General features: G+C 46.1%; 1 protein-coding gene and 1 long non-coding RNA gene across 3 annotated transcripts in view; one reads left to right on the top strand and one right to left on the bottom strand.

Moving 5' to 3' along the window:
- Nucleotides 1-297: 297 nt before the first annotated feature.
- Nucleotides 298-5,006, bottom strand: LOC111094668. The gene is made up of 3 exons (XR_005386110.1): nucleotides 4,824-5,006; nucleotides 3,808-3,894; nucleotides 298-645 (listed from the first exon to the last, which is right to left on the bottom strand). It is a non-coding gene; the product is annotated as an uncharacterized LOC111094668 (long non-coding RNA).
- MID1 (midline 1) overlaps nucleotides 4,618-16,422 on the top strand; it is a 356,780-nt gene continuing 344,975 nt past the window's right edge. For both annotated transcript variants that reach the window (XM_038586808.1, XM_038586804.1), the window contains exon 1: nucleotides 4,618-4,812. The gene's annotated coding sequence lies outside the window, so the exon portion shown is untranslated. The remainder of the gene's footprint in view (nucleotides 4,813-16,422) is intronic.

Raw genomic sequence — 16,422 nt, 5'->3', positions numbered from 1 at the left:
TGCTCTGAGAATTCCTAGTTTCCAGCACTCCCATGGTTAATACCACCACACCAAGTAAAAGTACTGAGTAAAAGTGCTAAGCTGTCAGGATCTAACCAAAGTACGGACTTGTATTTGCTCACTCTGGTTTTCCTACCACATACTGTGTAGCCCGTGCGTTCCAGTCCTCTGTTTGTCCCTGTTGGACGTAAGCTGCCTTTTTCTTAACGTCATCCCCCCCCCCTTTATTCAAGGTCATTTAGAATTATAATACAATCCTCTGAGGTGTTAGCTATCCAATTTGGCACCATCTGCAAATTAAATCAACTTGTCTTTTATTTCATCACTCGAGTAACTGATAGAAATATTAAGAAGCGCCTGCCTCAGGACATTCTTTTTAAATGTCGCTGTTTCCCTCAAGGTTCAGCCAGCACCACTGATTAATCTCTGAGTCCACCTTTCAGCCAGCACTCTAATGGAAACTGGAGCAGGCCAGGAACTCCCGAACTTACGATGCCAGTCATTGCGCCATCAAGGGTATTGACTATGCCCAGCTCACTGAGGCTTGCCTCCAGCCACATGGTTGGCCATATCTGTCATGTCTTCATTTGTCACGGATTCTAGTTCTCACTGTTGCCTTGAACTTCAGCAGGGCCGGAGGACTTGCTGTGGCCAATGAAAGGTGAGCAGAAGTTTGAGTGTCCCTTATTTTTTTTTTTAAGATTTGTTTATTCAGAGAGAGAGAGAGAGAGAGAGAGGCAGAGACACAGGCAGAGGGAGAAGCAGGCTCCATGCAGGGAGCCCGACGTGGGACTGGATCCCGGGTCTCCAGAATCACACCCCAGGCTGCAGGCGGCACTAAACCGCTGCGCCACTGGGGCTGCCCTGAGTGTCCCTTATGAAGTGAAGTTTCGAAAGGCAGTGCTGCATGATTCACCAAGTCCCCATTTCCCATCTCAGCCACCGTGAAAGCATGTGTTGAAAGGAACCCTTCATCGGCCTGGGCTCCTAAGTGGCTATGAATAGGAGAGCCTTCCCTGCTAATCTGTGTAAATATGTGGCACGAGTGAGAAAAACACCTTTGTTGTTTACAAGCCACTGAGATCGGGGGGTTCCTTGTTACCAGAGCATGACCTCGCCCATCCTGCCCAACACAGCACCATAACGTTTACATAGAAAGCTCCACTAAAGCTAGGGACAATTCTTTTTCCGTGTACCCTTTCCTATTTGTATCCTACACAGACCCTTGCCATAAGACCCCTTAAATGCTTCTTGAATGGATATGAACTAAAGATACATTAGTAGATAGATAATGGGCTATAGTATTATGCTTTTCCATCACTTCTTCATATACAGAATTAATGATGAAAATAACTCCTTGTACATCCAGCTTCCCAAGCATCTTCAAAGTGTTTTTGCAATTGAACACGTGCCAGTCCTCCTCAGTTTTTCGAAGGATGTTTCATGATATGATGGATGCATCGAGTTTTACCTTTCCCTGATATTTACCTTATTTGGCTCAGCCCAGGCCCCCTAAGTCTAATCATGGTAAGGCCGGCCTCTGGCCAGTGAGAGCAACCTGCAGTAACTACAGTGAAAGCGTTAGTTCGGACATTTGTCTATGAATGTTTATATATTGATGTGGAACTCCAGTTAAATTCCAGAGATCCAGGGAAATGTCAGAGTTTCATATCCCATAATATAGATGTGCACAGCCTTTCCTTGAAGATCATTAGCTCCATGATGGGGGAGACATGCCTAACTTACTCGTGGCTGTTTACCTAGGGCCTAGAAAAATGCCTGGGCCGTAAGAAGCATCAATACATTCATTGGGAATGATTGGGGGGGGGGGGGACACCTGTTAGGTACTTTCAGTAAATCTGTGAGACGTGTAGCCATTGTTTTCACTTTGGAGATGAGGCTTCAGAACATAAGTGACTTGCCCAAGGTCACACGACCAAGACACGGAACCAGCATGGAAGCACATTCTGACTCAAAGGCATTTGCACTTCCTTGGTTGGTGTGGTACACCCAGGGCGCCATAGAACTAACAAGCGTTCTGGAGTCTGATGGACCAAGCTTGGAATTATGGCTCAACTACTCATTAGTCGTATGTCATCGGGAATTTCTAAAATCTATCCCCTGATGTTTACCTTCAACCACTATGATATTTTCTCCTCTTCAAGTAGGTCTTGTATTTTATTCAGTTTCCCATAAATGCTGTTTTTTTGGCACAGTGTAATTATTCAGCCGTAAGTGCTCTGTCATTGGGGGCTTCTATGGTTAGGTCGGATCCAGGCTGCTTTGTGGCACAGCCTTTCCCAAACCATTTCTTGAGGCATCCAAAATGGATTTAGTAGAGGGTTATATTCCTTCTTTGAAATATGCTACTTTGAGATCCAAATTTCGTTTTGACCCTTCCAATTCAATAATTATAGCCTAAGATATTTTGTGTTTAAAACCTAAATGATTGTTTGCTTAGAATTGTAAGAACAAATTTGGAGGCCAGCTTAAGGCACTTAAAGGTTTAGCCTGCCCTAGGAAAAAAAATGCATTCTTTGTCTTGCATCAACATGTTAATAAAGTCTAAAGTTCCTGCATAAACAGAACTTGCTTCAGCGGGAATTATGAGAACATAAAGGGTGCAGGATCGTAAATGGACTCTAGTACTGAAAGCCATTTACCTAGCATGGTACACAGAGTTTTATTTAAGATTAATGAAAACCCAAAAAGTAAAAAACACTAATATTCCTGCCAGTGGGGGAGTCGAGATGAGTCTTAACTTGATGCCATAGAAATGTGTGTACTGCGAACAGAAAAATGTGTGCAATATTTGCAATTACATCTTCATAATATTTTATAACCCAAATTCGTATTCAATAAAAATATACTTCCTATCTCATTTTATGATCTTTCTGGAGTCATTTTTGTGGTAAGTTATGACTATAGAAAGAGTATTTTAATCAGTTCGTATATTGCATTTAAACTCTCCGGGCAGACGATTATTAAAAATTATATTTGAGCATGGAAAACTGCCATTTTAATGTTCTTCTGTGCCTTTAAGTTGGTTCTACTTTTGGAAATTCTACTGGCATTAAATTCTAGAAGATCTGAGATTTGGGATCTGCCACAAGCCAATCATGAGACTTTAGAGCAATCACTGTATCTCTGCGAGTTAGTTTTGTTATCATAAAAAGGAAATAACACACACACTTCACAGTGTTCCTGTGGAGATATGAAGAGAAACTGGATGCAAAAATCTTTGCCTGGTGTAAAATGCTATCCAAAGATTGGTCGCCCGTCCTGACAGTGTGATTTTTGCCCTTCACTGCTCTTAGCAGAAGCTCTTCCTCTTCTTCCCCCCCCCCCCCCAATTTTCAAGAGTTTATTTGAGCGAACATGGACTGGAATCAGGCAGTGCTAGGAGCGTCCCACCCCCCCCACCCCCGCCCCCGCAGAAACTCTTGACGATTGGTTTGTGCTGGTGCTGGCTTAGGAGGTATGTAAACATTCTCTCCCCTTTCCTGAGCAGGGGCCTAAAACCCAGCACGGAGCTATTTTTACTAAGATTGACACTACCCAAGGAGCAGTCACCCAGGGGGTGCAAAAAGGGAGGGACAAATGACCCAGCTGAAGATAGCTTTTATTTAGTGGGCAAGCTTCACCTCCAGCCCCTGGGGACTGGGAAGTCTTGGGGGTCTCCGAGTCACAGGAAGACTGCAGTGGAGTTGGTTAGACTTGAAAAGGATTATTACTTTACTTGGTGGTAGATAAATATGGGGGGTGGGGCGAGCCAATTATTAGACAATTGATATGTTACATACTTACATTTAAAAATTATGTTTTGAGCCCATTGTTGGGCCTTCCAGGAGTTCTTTTAAAGATGGATTTTCTTATCTCCTTAAGTCCGGGAAGCTGTTGAAAACAATTTTCCGTGTAATTATGCAAATTCACATGTGTTAGATTTCCTTCCTGAAGCCATCAAATAACGCTTCAATGTGTGGGCTCAGGAGGGTTATTACAGGGAATAAAGAGATGTCATTATGTGTCATTTTGCCCATCAAAAAAATACAGTAGCAATTACTAGCTTGTAAAGGGAGTAAACTCCAAATGATCATATTGCATTATCTACTAAGGGCCTGGGAAGGTCGAATAACTATTAGTTACTGTGCCCACGTAAGGCATTTGAGCCTTATTTCATGGAGACTTATTCACATTCTCTTCCCATCACCTCTTTCTATTCACTTCTTTGAAAATCATTTCAAGACAAGTTATCCTGGTTTTAAAAACACGGAAGGCAAACAAAACCGTCCTCTACTTTGGTTTTGCTCCCTACTGTGCCTTTGGATAATATGAGGTTGGTCACAGCTCCTGATATAAAATACTCACTGTTGACTCACAGTCCTCCTAGAAGGGCCAATTTCACAGACTGCCAGGATAAAGATGATTTTAATTAAATGGCACAAATCCCTTTGTGCTGCAACCAAACCCTGCGCAGGCTGACGGACTCCCAGCCATTCTGGCATGTATAGAGTTAACCAGGTTACCGGGATTCCTAGTTAACTTCTTTCACCAGGAATGCAATTCATGTTTACCTATATAAGGAAACCTGTTAGGCTGACCTGAGTTTGGCAGATTTTTGCGCTGACTGGGAGGCGTGTAAGCACACAGCCTGGAAAGGGGAGTGATTCGGAGCTGGACAGAGCAAGCTTCCTGAACGCCCCAGCCGTTCAGCTGATCCGAGGCAGCCTGCTTGGAGGACCTACAGGTTTGTCTCTTCCAGATCACAGCTGAGGAACAAAATCCCCCGTCCTGGGAAAAATGGGGAAGCCGGTGAGTCTTACCGATCTCTCTCTGCTCGCTTCAGCTAAGTGCCACGTCTCGCTGCTCTCACCCAGGAAGCAAAGGGAGAGGCGTAGCTCAGCCTCCAACCCCACAGCTCCCTCCCGAACAGACACAGTTCTCCGCAAATACCTCCAGACAACTTTTCCTGCCTGTTTTATACACCAGGAATTCACAGGGGCGATGATTTTAGCACCTTAGCCATTCCAGAGAGCGTTTTTACTAGCCAAGAGTTTGTAGACCATCGTGATGAGCAACTTTCTCATCTTTGTCGCACTCTGAAACACTGGAAATGAGCCTTGGGGTGCTTTGTGAGAAGGCTGAGTCCCCAAGGAAGTAATAGTAAATCTAAGTGGGTTCTTAAAACCACAGGCAGTGTGATATTCCGCAGAAGTGCAATTTGTCACTAAAAAGGCAGTCTGCAGGTATCGTTTTTCAATCACGCAGCAGCAAAATCCCTGCATCCTGCACATGTAGTAAAGGACAACTTCTGAGACACTGAGGAAAGAAAGAAGCCGGGCTGGGCTCTTTGTTCTAGACAATGTAAAGATCACTCGCGCATTTTGACAAGTAGCGTATGTCTGTTTATATATAAGGCGAGAATGATGAATAAGAGCTTGATGTCAAAGGCATTGCGGTCGATTGAGTTCGAATTTGGCTATACTCTGTGTGTATACAAAAATCTCAGTCTGAATGTAATTAAACATGGAAATGCGAAAGTGTTTGCCAGACTTTCAGGGCAATTGTAGTTAGACGTGGGAGCAGCCAATTAAAAGAGGCAGCCCGAGGAAGGAGGAAAGAACTATGCCAGCCGAGTTTGGGGGCATGGGTAAAACTTTGGAAAAGAAAGTCAGTTTTCTTACAGTAGAGCTGTCCGAATGTGATCTGGAATCAGGAATCGTTTTCTTATTTGGAATTATTTTTTATTTAGCTCATGCCAAGGAGGGGGGGTGGTTCTTAATTGAGTTAGCTGGGTTGATTGTGTTGGAGTGATGTGACTGCTCAGCTGTCCGAGTCATACTGTCGTTTCCTGTCATGCACAGTGACTTAATCCTAAAAGTTGGGGGAACAGGATTGTGCTACTGGCTGCGGCAAGTGGCATGAGGACCCGGTTTCCGATTCCTCAGGTTTGGAAACCGACGTCCAGAAAAGTAACCGGCGCCAGCAAGCGGGTCTGAGGGGGTGAGCACTTTTTAAACCATTGCTGGCGATCGATTGCCCGGCCTCTGCTCGGGCTACGGTGTAATACAGGGAGTGGCGGCTCCCCGCTCGGAAACACAAAAGCCATGGCCAGTTTTGTTTAGGGCCCTTGACTCGAGAAAGCAGAGCCGTTCGCAGGAACGTAGTTCAAACGGAGCCTGCCCGCCCCAGGAGAGCGAGACCTAGAGGCGCGGATCGCGGGGTGCGGTGGACGTTTTAGTAAATCAAGTTCTTGACAGCAAAAGCCGCAGGACGGAGAGGACTCTGGGCAGACGTTTCGGAGCAGTTCTCTCGGTCGTGCTCAGAAAAAACAGGAGTCCTGTAAGTGCGTTGCTTTCAATGGGCATCAGTAACCCAGGAGGCCCAGAACCCTTATTGGAAAATATACGGTTAATAACAGATGTTTATACCGGGTTGTCTCACCCCGCGGATGAGATGGCCCCAGGCCAAGTCGGCCAGCGTGTCCGCTGTTCTTCCTGTGAGTTAATATGTACACAGTTATTATATACTAATTACATCAACAGCCAGGGGAATATATAAGCAGAAAGATAGATAGGTCTCCTGGGGTGGGGAGGGCCCCGGGTAAAGGGCGGGAGGTTGGATCTCACGTCTAGTGTTTTCCTGGCCGGTGGCACGCGAGTTCCCGCAGGCCACCAGGGCCCTGACTCCGCAACCTACTGGTCCTTGGCTCCTCGGCTGCTCATGTGGGGACAATAAGAGGGATGATTGTATTTAACACCTTGGTGTTAATGGAGTTTCAGGAGGATTCCTTCTGGAAGATTAGTTATTTGAGGGTCCGGACTGATCCTGCCGCGCAAGGCAGTAGGTAGGATGCCGTGCTGTCGCATCAGCCCCTCGGAGCCACCGCTAGCCTGTTGTGTGGAGGGGACAGCCGCTCGACAGCCTCTTTAGATCTGGGAGACGTTAAGAGGTGTCTGGATTGAAGGAGATTAAAAAGTACTAGGGGAAGAAAAAAGACAAAGAGAAACAGGTCTTGTCAGAGCCTTGCCGTGGTCATCGGCCAGCATGTGTTGTGACTCCCGGAAGGAGTGTAGCGTATGAGGTGTGGTTGGCTGCAGACTGGCCTGGTGGCTGGTTTTTTGGCTGATCAGACTAATGAATATTCTTTCAGGCCAAGATTCAGACCAGTGGCTGAGCCCTGGGAGACAATGAATGGGTCACAGACCTGCCCAGATGTTGGTCTCTTTTGTCATCTGGGTCATCAAGCTGTGCCTGGGCTGGGGGGTGTCCCCCTGAAGGTTATCTCTGGGCCACGCAGCTCCCTCAGTTTGCCCCACTGCTACATGCAGGTAGGATTCATTTCTTATCTGTGTGATGTGTAAAAGTTAGGAAACTGTCTGACAACCCGGGCCCAGAATGGAGATGGGGCAAGTCAAAGTTCCGCTGTACTGTGTTAACCTAGCCTTGGGGCTAAATGTGAAGGAAGGTGTCCTAACTTTTATTGTCTTCCATGCTGTGGAGGGGATGTCAAGGCCCTCTATATGTTATCCAGCTTGGCCTCTCGATTCCATAAAGAATTTAAAGAGGTGTGCGTGTGTGTGTGCGCACGTACACGTGCATGCATGTGTTGTTCTGTTCTTAAAGATCTCCGACAAAACTGATGACAAAGTGTTTCCTCATGGGATCCTTTCTAACATTTAGTTATGGTTTATACTTCCCTTTCTCAAACTGCTATCAGGGTGTGTTTGGCTGGGATTCTGCTGCTGCCAGTGTGGCCTAGTCCAGAGGCAATGACATAAAAGAACCTGGTTTCAAAAGTTATTTATTAAATGTAAATTCTTTCCTTGGACACTGTACCAGATTTGTACACAGCATTCCTATCCCTGGTGAACTTTCTCTGGCTTTCTCTGCCTACCATTTGACATCAATTACCTTTTCAAAAACATTTCGCGTTATTAATTCCTGTTACGTTCATTCGGCAAATATTTATTGAGTGCCTTTTGAAGTCCTATGCTAAGTACTCTGGAGGAAAAGCGGGTATATCAGAGACAGATGAATTTAAACCAAATCTTCATGCCACCGATAGCATTTCTGCCAAGAGAAATCTCATTGCCTCTTGAGTGTGCAGCATATGAAATATGAATTGCTACAAACTTACCTGACCACTGACTTGTTCACTGATCATCCTGAGGGACATTCTCTAAGTCACAGCTTCCCAACTGATGGGCAGAAGTCAGGTAAGGCGCAGGCCATGTTGTTCATGCTTTCAGTGACCAGATGATTTCCGTGTCAGAGCACGTCAGGTAGATGCCAACGAACTTGGTTGCACTTACAAGAAGAAAGATGCCACTTTGCTCCGTGCAGAGCATCTGTGAATGACAGATTGCTGGATGCTACCTCTTTACATGTTGTTAATGAAATTCTTAAGACCACACTTTCTTGGAGGCATCGGGGATTCCTAGGGTGCCACACACACAAAGAGGGGATATTTTCAAAATGCCAAGTACCTCGAGAGCTTTCATACTGGTTTTTAACCACTGGAAATTATTAAGGTTCAAGTTCCAGTGACAGTCCTTATGAGGCAGACGAAGGCAGCTGCTGTTACTTCTGAGGTTGTATATATAAGGCTTAGAACTAGGGAGCATGAATTAATAACTGGTTTGTGTCAGTAGGATTCGCCAAGTATCTAGGGCATTGGCAAAACCAATTTAAAATATATTTATATTTGAAGAAAGGTTAGCTGGGAAGGTGATAGACAAGACTAGGGTTTCTAGTTAAATGTAAAAGTACATTTCCATATTTTAATTAATTGCTTGCAATCACATAGAAAGGAATCTTCTGCGAGTGAACCTTTCAGAGAAATTAAGTTCCTTTATATATTATTGCCAAGGGTTCAGTTAATTTTATTTTTTATTTAAAAGGAAAATAAAAATGGATAGCAGTGCTTTGTGGAATGTAGCATTTTCAAATATGCGTGGTACTTAATAGCTGGATCTGCGTAAAGAATGGCTCCAACTGCACGTCCTCATGCATTAGCTCTTGTGAGTTGCTCTTCACTTGTCTAAACTTGAGGCAGAAATGAAATTAAGCAGAACCTCCTCAATTTGACAGTTTGAGTTTTAACACGTGACAGAATTGGAATTCTGGTTAAAAAGCCTAAGCCCGGAAATGCTGCATTATTTATAGGTATTGTTCTGCAACGGAGGCCTTGGGTTATTTAAACCACAATTATTCCCCTCCCTCCCACCCCCACCTTGGGTCTCTAATTGTACAGTTAGTTAGATCTGTGCTAACACACACCTCATGCATTGCCTCGGGGGAACAAAAGGGTCTATCAGCTCTAGAGAATGGATAACGAGTTCACTCGAACTGCTATGCTTGGTTTAAAGTTAAGACACAAAGCAGTGGATGGTGGGTTTGGTCAAGTCATGTTAAATTTTTCTGGGATTTGGTTTCCTTCATCCATCCATGGAGACACAAATACGCATGTCATTGGACAGTTAGGAGTGTTGAGAAGGGTGGTATCCATGAAAGCACCTGGCACAATTCCGGACATGAGGCCAGTTGATAAACAGTCATTGGATCTGAGATGGATGTCTTCAAGGACACAATTAAGGGACAGAGGAGGGATCCCTGGGTGGCACAGCAGTTTGGCGCCTGCCTTTGGCCCAGGGCGCGATCCTGGAGACCTGGGATCGAATCCCACGTCGGGCTCCTGGTGCATGGAGCCTGCTTCTCCCTCTGCCTGTGTCTCTGCCTCTCTCTCTTTCTCTGTGTGACTATCATAAATAAATAAAAATTTAAAAAAAAAAGAAAATTTAAGGGACAGAGGAAGAAGTACACACACACACACACACACACACACACACACACACTGGCAGCCTGGATGTAATGTCGCCCACTCAGCCGCCTAAGCTTTGCTTTTCAGAGAACATTTTTGCGTCTGAGAGTCTTGCTCTCAAGCCCCCTGCCTTCTGTAGCAATCTATGTGATCTCAGACATAAGCTTCCTCCTTTCAAGGTGTTTTCCAAAAAGTAACGTGCTTTAGAAACACATGGTCACTTCATAACTTCATACTTCACTCATTTGACAGCTTGAAAGCTTTTCCAACAGCAGTGGCGGGACACCGGGCCAGTGAATTCATTGCTCAAAGCCTCTGGTTTTATGAACAACAGGTTAGAACATTTCCCTGCCTTCAATCCGTAACAACAGTTCTCCAGGGGGTCTTGAGGGTGGACCTCTCAAGGTGTTATGCCCCCGAAAGTTACCCCCAGACCCCGCTCTCTTTCTCCACTCCCCACCTAACACATCCCTCTGCTTTTTGGTAGAGACTCACAGATAGCAGAGAAGCTCTCTTAAAGGAAATGTATTTTGGCACAGAGCGTCATAGCATGGTACGCAAAAGCACACACGCAGCAGCTCCCAACTGACAAGTGATTTAGAGAAGTTGAAATCTTAAAAAGTTTATCTTATATTTTCCGCATATGTGCATACAGGAGGAACATAGGATTTATTTTTTAAAAATTGGTCTAAGTATGCCTAAAAGAGTTCTTTCAGTAAATGTAGCATGACATATTTAAATGCTAAGAAAACATTGTTTTATACTCTAACTGGAAGAATTTTTTTTTCTTGGTGTTGTATCTTATCTCAAGTTCAATGAAAATAAGTGAGAAATAGAGGGTCTATACTTTTTAAATTTTTATTTTAACCCAGTTAGTGAATATACAGTGTTATATTAGTTTCAGATGTACAGTATACTAATTTAGCACTTCTCTATGTCACCCAGTGCTCATCATGATAGGGCTCTACACTTTGATCAAGCCACTGCTGTGGACTGGATTCTGTGGTCCTCCCCACTCCCAGAACCACATCAGAACTATAATCTTTCCTCACGTGGTCCTCCCTGGGAATGGACTTGTCTATTCACACCCACAGGAATATCTACCAAGTTGCTACACTTCGCAGTGAGCTAATTCTTTAACCTTTCTAACACATGTCCACAAATGCATTTAGAACCAGCATGCTTGGTGGATTCCATAGATCTCCTGGGTACCTGTCCAGGCAACTTTCCTCCAGTCCCCCCTGAGCCATGAGAGGGTCTTCCTCTGGTCTGGGGGGAATCCCTTCCTCCTTTCCATTTCTTTGATAGGCTTTGCCAGGTACATGACTTCTCCTTTCCTAATGGGTGCATCTTATTTCAAATAATGTCTAGACCTCAAAAGAAGTGAAAACAGTATGAACTTCTATGTTCATGGGCAGGCAAGGCAATTATAGCATGACTGCAGTCTAGGCAGCAACAAGTGTAGGATACATCCTGATACCAGCTATGCCGAATCCGAAAGAATTCCCCCCCTGAGAACTCATGAAATACAGTATGACTCCCCCATCACACAGGGATGCCTAATATCCCAGAGATAGAGAATAATTTCATTACCTTTTCTTTTAAGATTTTATTTACTTATTCATGAGAGACACAGAGAGAGGCAGAGACACAGGCAGAGGAAGAAGCAGGCTCCCTCCGGGGAGCCTGATGCGGGACTTGATCCCAGGACCCCAGGATCACTCCCTGAGCTGAAGGCAGACGCTCAACCACTGAGCCATCCAGGCATCCCAATTTCATTACCTTTTAAGGCATCAAGAGTGTTCTAGTAGAAACGAATGGATCTAGACAGAGCAACACCTGTAATCACCATATTTACTGCTTTGGCATGGATTTCTTTCCAATTAAAACCAAGTAAGAGAACAAGATCCAGTGACATTGGGACAAGCAGTGGGATAAGGATGAAGAGGCAGGAATGGAGAGAGGACAAGGAAAGAGAAAAACAAAAAGGAGAAGCTCAACATCCACTGAACAATATTTATCAAAGTCCTGTGCTGAGCCGGGCATCGCCCTACATGCTCAGACTAAAGCAGAGCATGCGCTCACCTAGAGAGCAGTCTAGTGTAGGAGGCAAAAACACTGATGCAATGTCCCACAAACCAGGGTAAAGGTGCGCCCGGAGCGAAAGCTAGGAAGTATAGCTATGCACTGCTGCGAGATTGTACTGGGTGAGGGGGGTCCTTTAGCTAATTGGGAAGGAAGTCAGAGAAAGCTTCCCCAAGAGAGGGCTGCTTATACTGAGAGCCAGTAGGAAGGATGGGAGTCAGTGTGCTTGGAGGGAGAGGAAATGGCCAGATTGTATGAGGGAGTTTTCAATGAGGGATGCCATTTATCTTTTGGAAAGGCCACGTGGGCAGCAACATAGAGAAGAAATCATGGGGTGTCAGACTGAATGTGGGTGAACCAAACAGGAACCTAGGAGAGGGGCCTGGGAAGAGGTGTGGCTGTTTCCGAGGCAAAAGAGACAGGAGCGGCAATGAATGGGGACGTGGGTGATGGGGAGGGACCAGGAGGCATCAAGGCAGACTCCCAGGAAGTTGGTTCACCTAACTGGAGGGATAGTGGTATCCTTAATGACTCAGGGAACAATAAAGTTGACCTGGTTTGGGGGTAGGGTGGGGAATCTTTTGTAGCCTGCTGGAGTGGAAAACGCAGGAGCTTTGGAGCTGAAAGTCCTGCTGTGGGTTTAAGTCCTGGCTCATCCATTGACTGGCCGTGTGATGCAAAGTTTCTCTGAGCCTCCGTTCTCCCATCTGGAAAAAAAAAGGCCATAAACACCCACCTCCCAGGGTTGCTGGGACGATCAAAATAACTTCATATGTGGTCAGAGGTCCTACATCCATGAGTTACTATCGTTACTCCACAAATTCGCCAGCAGGGAAGCCTGGAGAAGGAAGGGCTGTTTTCAATAAGTTGCTGGGGGTGAGGGAGGAGGGTGGTGTGTGAGAATCTGGACAGCTGAGATCTCAACGCCCGGTGCGTTTACCCGAGCAACGTTTTTCTCGTGGTTGATAATGTACAGGACGGCCGTCTGCTTCAGTCGTCTGGGGGAGTACCTCTGGTTTCATCCCGTCCTCCTCTCCTCCTCTCCCTCAGCCCGGATTAAGGGATCCCACATAGGAACGAGCTACATTATTTTTCTCAGCCGAGATCCCTTATCACTTGTAAGAGGACTATAGGATTTAGGAAAATGTAACCCGAGAGTTTGCACTAACAGATGAGCACACTCGATTAACTTCACACTCCCCGTAGTGTTTGGGCGAAGGTTTTACCATTCTGTTTTTCTAGCGTCAACTTAGCCAGAGCCTTTTATATGACATGTGTAATTCCACTGCCCTTGAGTGACCTCAGCGAATTCCTTTCTGGCTTCCAAACATGCTCTCATTAAAGGGAGCCATTAGGCAGCGAAGCTGTGGCCATTGGGTTAGGCGAACCTTGTAATGGGCAGGTGAAGGGGGGAGAGGGTTAAGCCCCGTGGAATCCAGGTATTAGCTCCGCTCCCTGCAGGTGTTCTGGAATTGGAGGATCCAAGTCGCTACCAAAATTCCACCCCACCACCACCACCCCATTGCCTTGTTCCACTTCTTTCCCTTTGTCCCTGGCGCACCCCATTAAGTCTCTACTTCTGAGCCACATTGCTCTCTCTGAATTATCAAGAAGAGGAAGTTTCCTACCAAAACCATTCAGCTGTTTTTCCCACGCAGGGAATACTCATTTTCCTCCAGAGAATGGTGCGGGAGAGACTGAGAGGCTCCCCGTTTGGCCGTTTCACTTGTGTTGTGTTTGGGTAGGAGACGGTGAAGCGTTTGTATGAACTTTCAGATAAGCAGCCTGGTTCTCCATCCGGATACTTGAGTTTCGACCGCATACGTGCGGCCTGGGAGCCAGGCATGTGGGAGGCGCGGAGTAGGAGGTGGAGTGGAAGCTGTTACCCGAAGCAGAAGCCTAAGGCGTGTTTTTCAGAGCTTGCTCTTTCCACCACCTTCCCCTGCCTTCGTATGTCTTTGTCTGTGTGACCCACTTTGGTGCAGATGCATTCCAGGATAGAAGGGCAGTTTGAAAAGGCAGTTCTAAATACGAATTGTAGCGCCAAAGGCCTGCCAGGTGGCTTCGTAAAGACTCGCTTGGCTTCAGCGGCGTGACCCAAGTTCAAGGCAGGAGCATCCCACAGAAGCTGACCATTAGCACGTGGGCGAGTGGCCGCTTGGTGTCTGGAGGGTTGAGAATTCATGACACGGTCTCAGGAAGCCAGAGCTAGAAGGGGTCGCAGCAGAGAAAGAGTTCGCTTTGCCCACTAATGCGGTCACCTGCCAATAAATACTTTGCCAACAGTTCAAAGAATACGCGGGGGACCTGGGAGAATGATCCCGAATGCAGGTCGCAGCAAACAGAAAACACATCAAACGTTACCATGAGTGAAAAACTCCAAGAACTTCTGTTTTCAGGCCCCCAAACAAAGTTCTTACAGAGATAAAGATGTGAGCTTTGCACACCATCGGGCCTTCTGGGCTGTTTATCCTGCTCAGAAAGACCGAAAATGAGGAGGAGGAAGGCCTCTGCCAACAAGATTGTAGGTCATAAATTAGTTAATAAAATCTGTCCTGTGTTATCTCCGAAACAGCCTATTTTATATATACTTGTCCATTTGATTTATTTGTTTCTCTGCTTACTCCAGGCTGTATTTTGGTAGCGTAAGTCAGTATATGAGTTTCAGATTATACAAAAGTTTATTTATAAATGACCTGCCTTCTGTGGAGGAAATAGAGTGTGGGGTGTGTGTGTGTGTGTGTGTGTGTGTGTGTGTATGTGTTGTATATAATTTATTGCTGTTGATCAGGAATTAACTTTGGATTTCAATATATGACACTAGTGATTCCAATTAAACATGTGTATTGTTATCTGCCAAAATATATTTATTTTTATCATAAACTTCATTTTTATTGCCGCTTCCAAGAACTCTTAGGGGCTTATAGAGTTCCAGTAGATTATTTCCACTTAGGAGCGTGAGTACATCCAGTTCTCATTTTGTGTCCTAGAGTCACTCTCAGTGATAAAGCAACACTCTACGTATCTATGTACATTTCTCTACGTATTACATACATGCACATGTATGTGTATGCACATGTATGTGTCCATTTGAAAGTTTCTCTATATGTTAAGGAGGGTAAGCTGTAGCCATTGTCTACCGTTTTTTTTTCAAAATCAGATGCAAGGTATAAAAAAGAAAGTGTTGCAACTTTTTAAGACCCAGTACAATTATTTAGAAGACCTCCAAAAGAGGTCAGGGGACAGGAGGTGGGGAAGACAGGAAAAAGGGGAAAGGAAAGAAAAGAGAAGCAGGAGATGAGAGAGGAAGGGAGATCCCAAAGCAACAAAAATCTACTCTCTCCTCCCCAGCCAAGCGCACTCTCCCTGTAGAGACAAAAGCCCAGCACACAAACAGGCGGAGGACTCAGGGATTGAGAAAAGAAGAAAGAAGGGACAGGGTGCAGATTGCTAGAAAGCACCCAAGACCAAAAGAGAGAGACAGAGAGAGGACAAAGGGTGAGAACAAAATAGCAGGGGACTCACTTGCACAGGGAAAGCAGAAGAGCCAAATGGAAACACAGAAGAAAATAGGAAATGAGGGGGTCCCGTGGAAAGCCGGGCAGGCGTGGAATGAGACAGAAGTGGTCGCTGCGCTTGTCGGTGGGTGGCAAAGACGACACTGTTCTCTAGGTATCTTGACGAAAGGAGGACCGGACAGCACGGAAACGAAGGTGGGCAAGAAGCCAGCAAGGGGAGGGTGAGAGCACCCACAGGGAGCACTGGAGCCCACGTGAGAGGGCGGCCAGCCAAGCGCCAGGTCCCGGCGAGCGGCCACCACGCTCATGCCCTGCGGGGGTTCATCCCGGTGCGACTGAGCCCCGAGGACGGCCCGGCCGGCCTCATCTTCGTAATCAGCCCGATGCTGCGGTAGTAATGTGGGCGCGACTTACTTCATGAATGTCCCTACTCAGGAAGAGTGGGGTGGCAGGACGCCCGGGCTTGCAAGCGGGGAGGTGCTCCCGAGGAGGTCCCCTCGTCCTGAGCCAAGCAAGCGATTGCTCTGGGGCAGTGCCTGAGAGCTTGGTGGCCTGAAGAGCCAGTCCTCCAGATGCCTTCCATAGTCCCGGGAGTCCTTTCTTGAGCAGCAGTACCTGGCTTAATACTTATGCAACACTTTGAATTTGGGAAGGGGAGTGGGCGGGAGAGGCTGTCGTGTCTGAATCCACGTCCACTGCCAGGCTTCGCCCAAGTCCCCAGCGCCCGAGCCTGTAACTGCCAGGCCTAGAGCCTGCGCGTGAGATTCCCAGCCCAGCCGCTCGGGGGTTTGGACTTGCTCGTTGATTTTTTTACTGTGATTTCGCTCATAAGAACTTCTGTTTGCAATTCAGCAACCCGAGGAATTGTTTTTATGGCAAGTTCAGAACTTAGAGTCAGTCACACATTTCAAGGCCTGGGTCAGGAAACGAGTTTGACGTGTGAACAGTGTGACGTTAATTCTTACCTGCAGCGCAGAGTGATGCTCAGAGTGGGCA

This window comes from Canis lupus, chromosome X (genome assembly GCF_011100685.1).
Source record: "Canis lupus familiaris isolate Mischka breed German Shepherd chromosome X, alternate assembly UU_Cfam_GSD_1.0, whole genome shotgun sequence".
NCBI lineage: Eukaryota > Metazoa > Chordata > Mammalia > Carnivora > Canidae > Canis > Canis lupus.
Note: the sequence above shows the minus strand (reverse complement) of the source record. Positions and strands in the feature narration are given on the sequence as shown.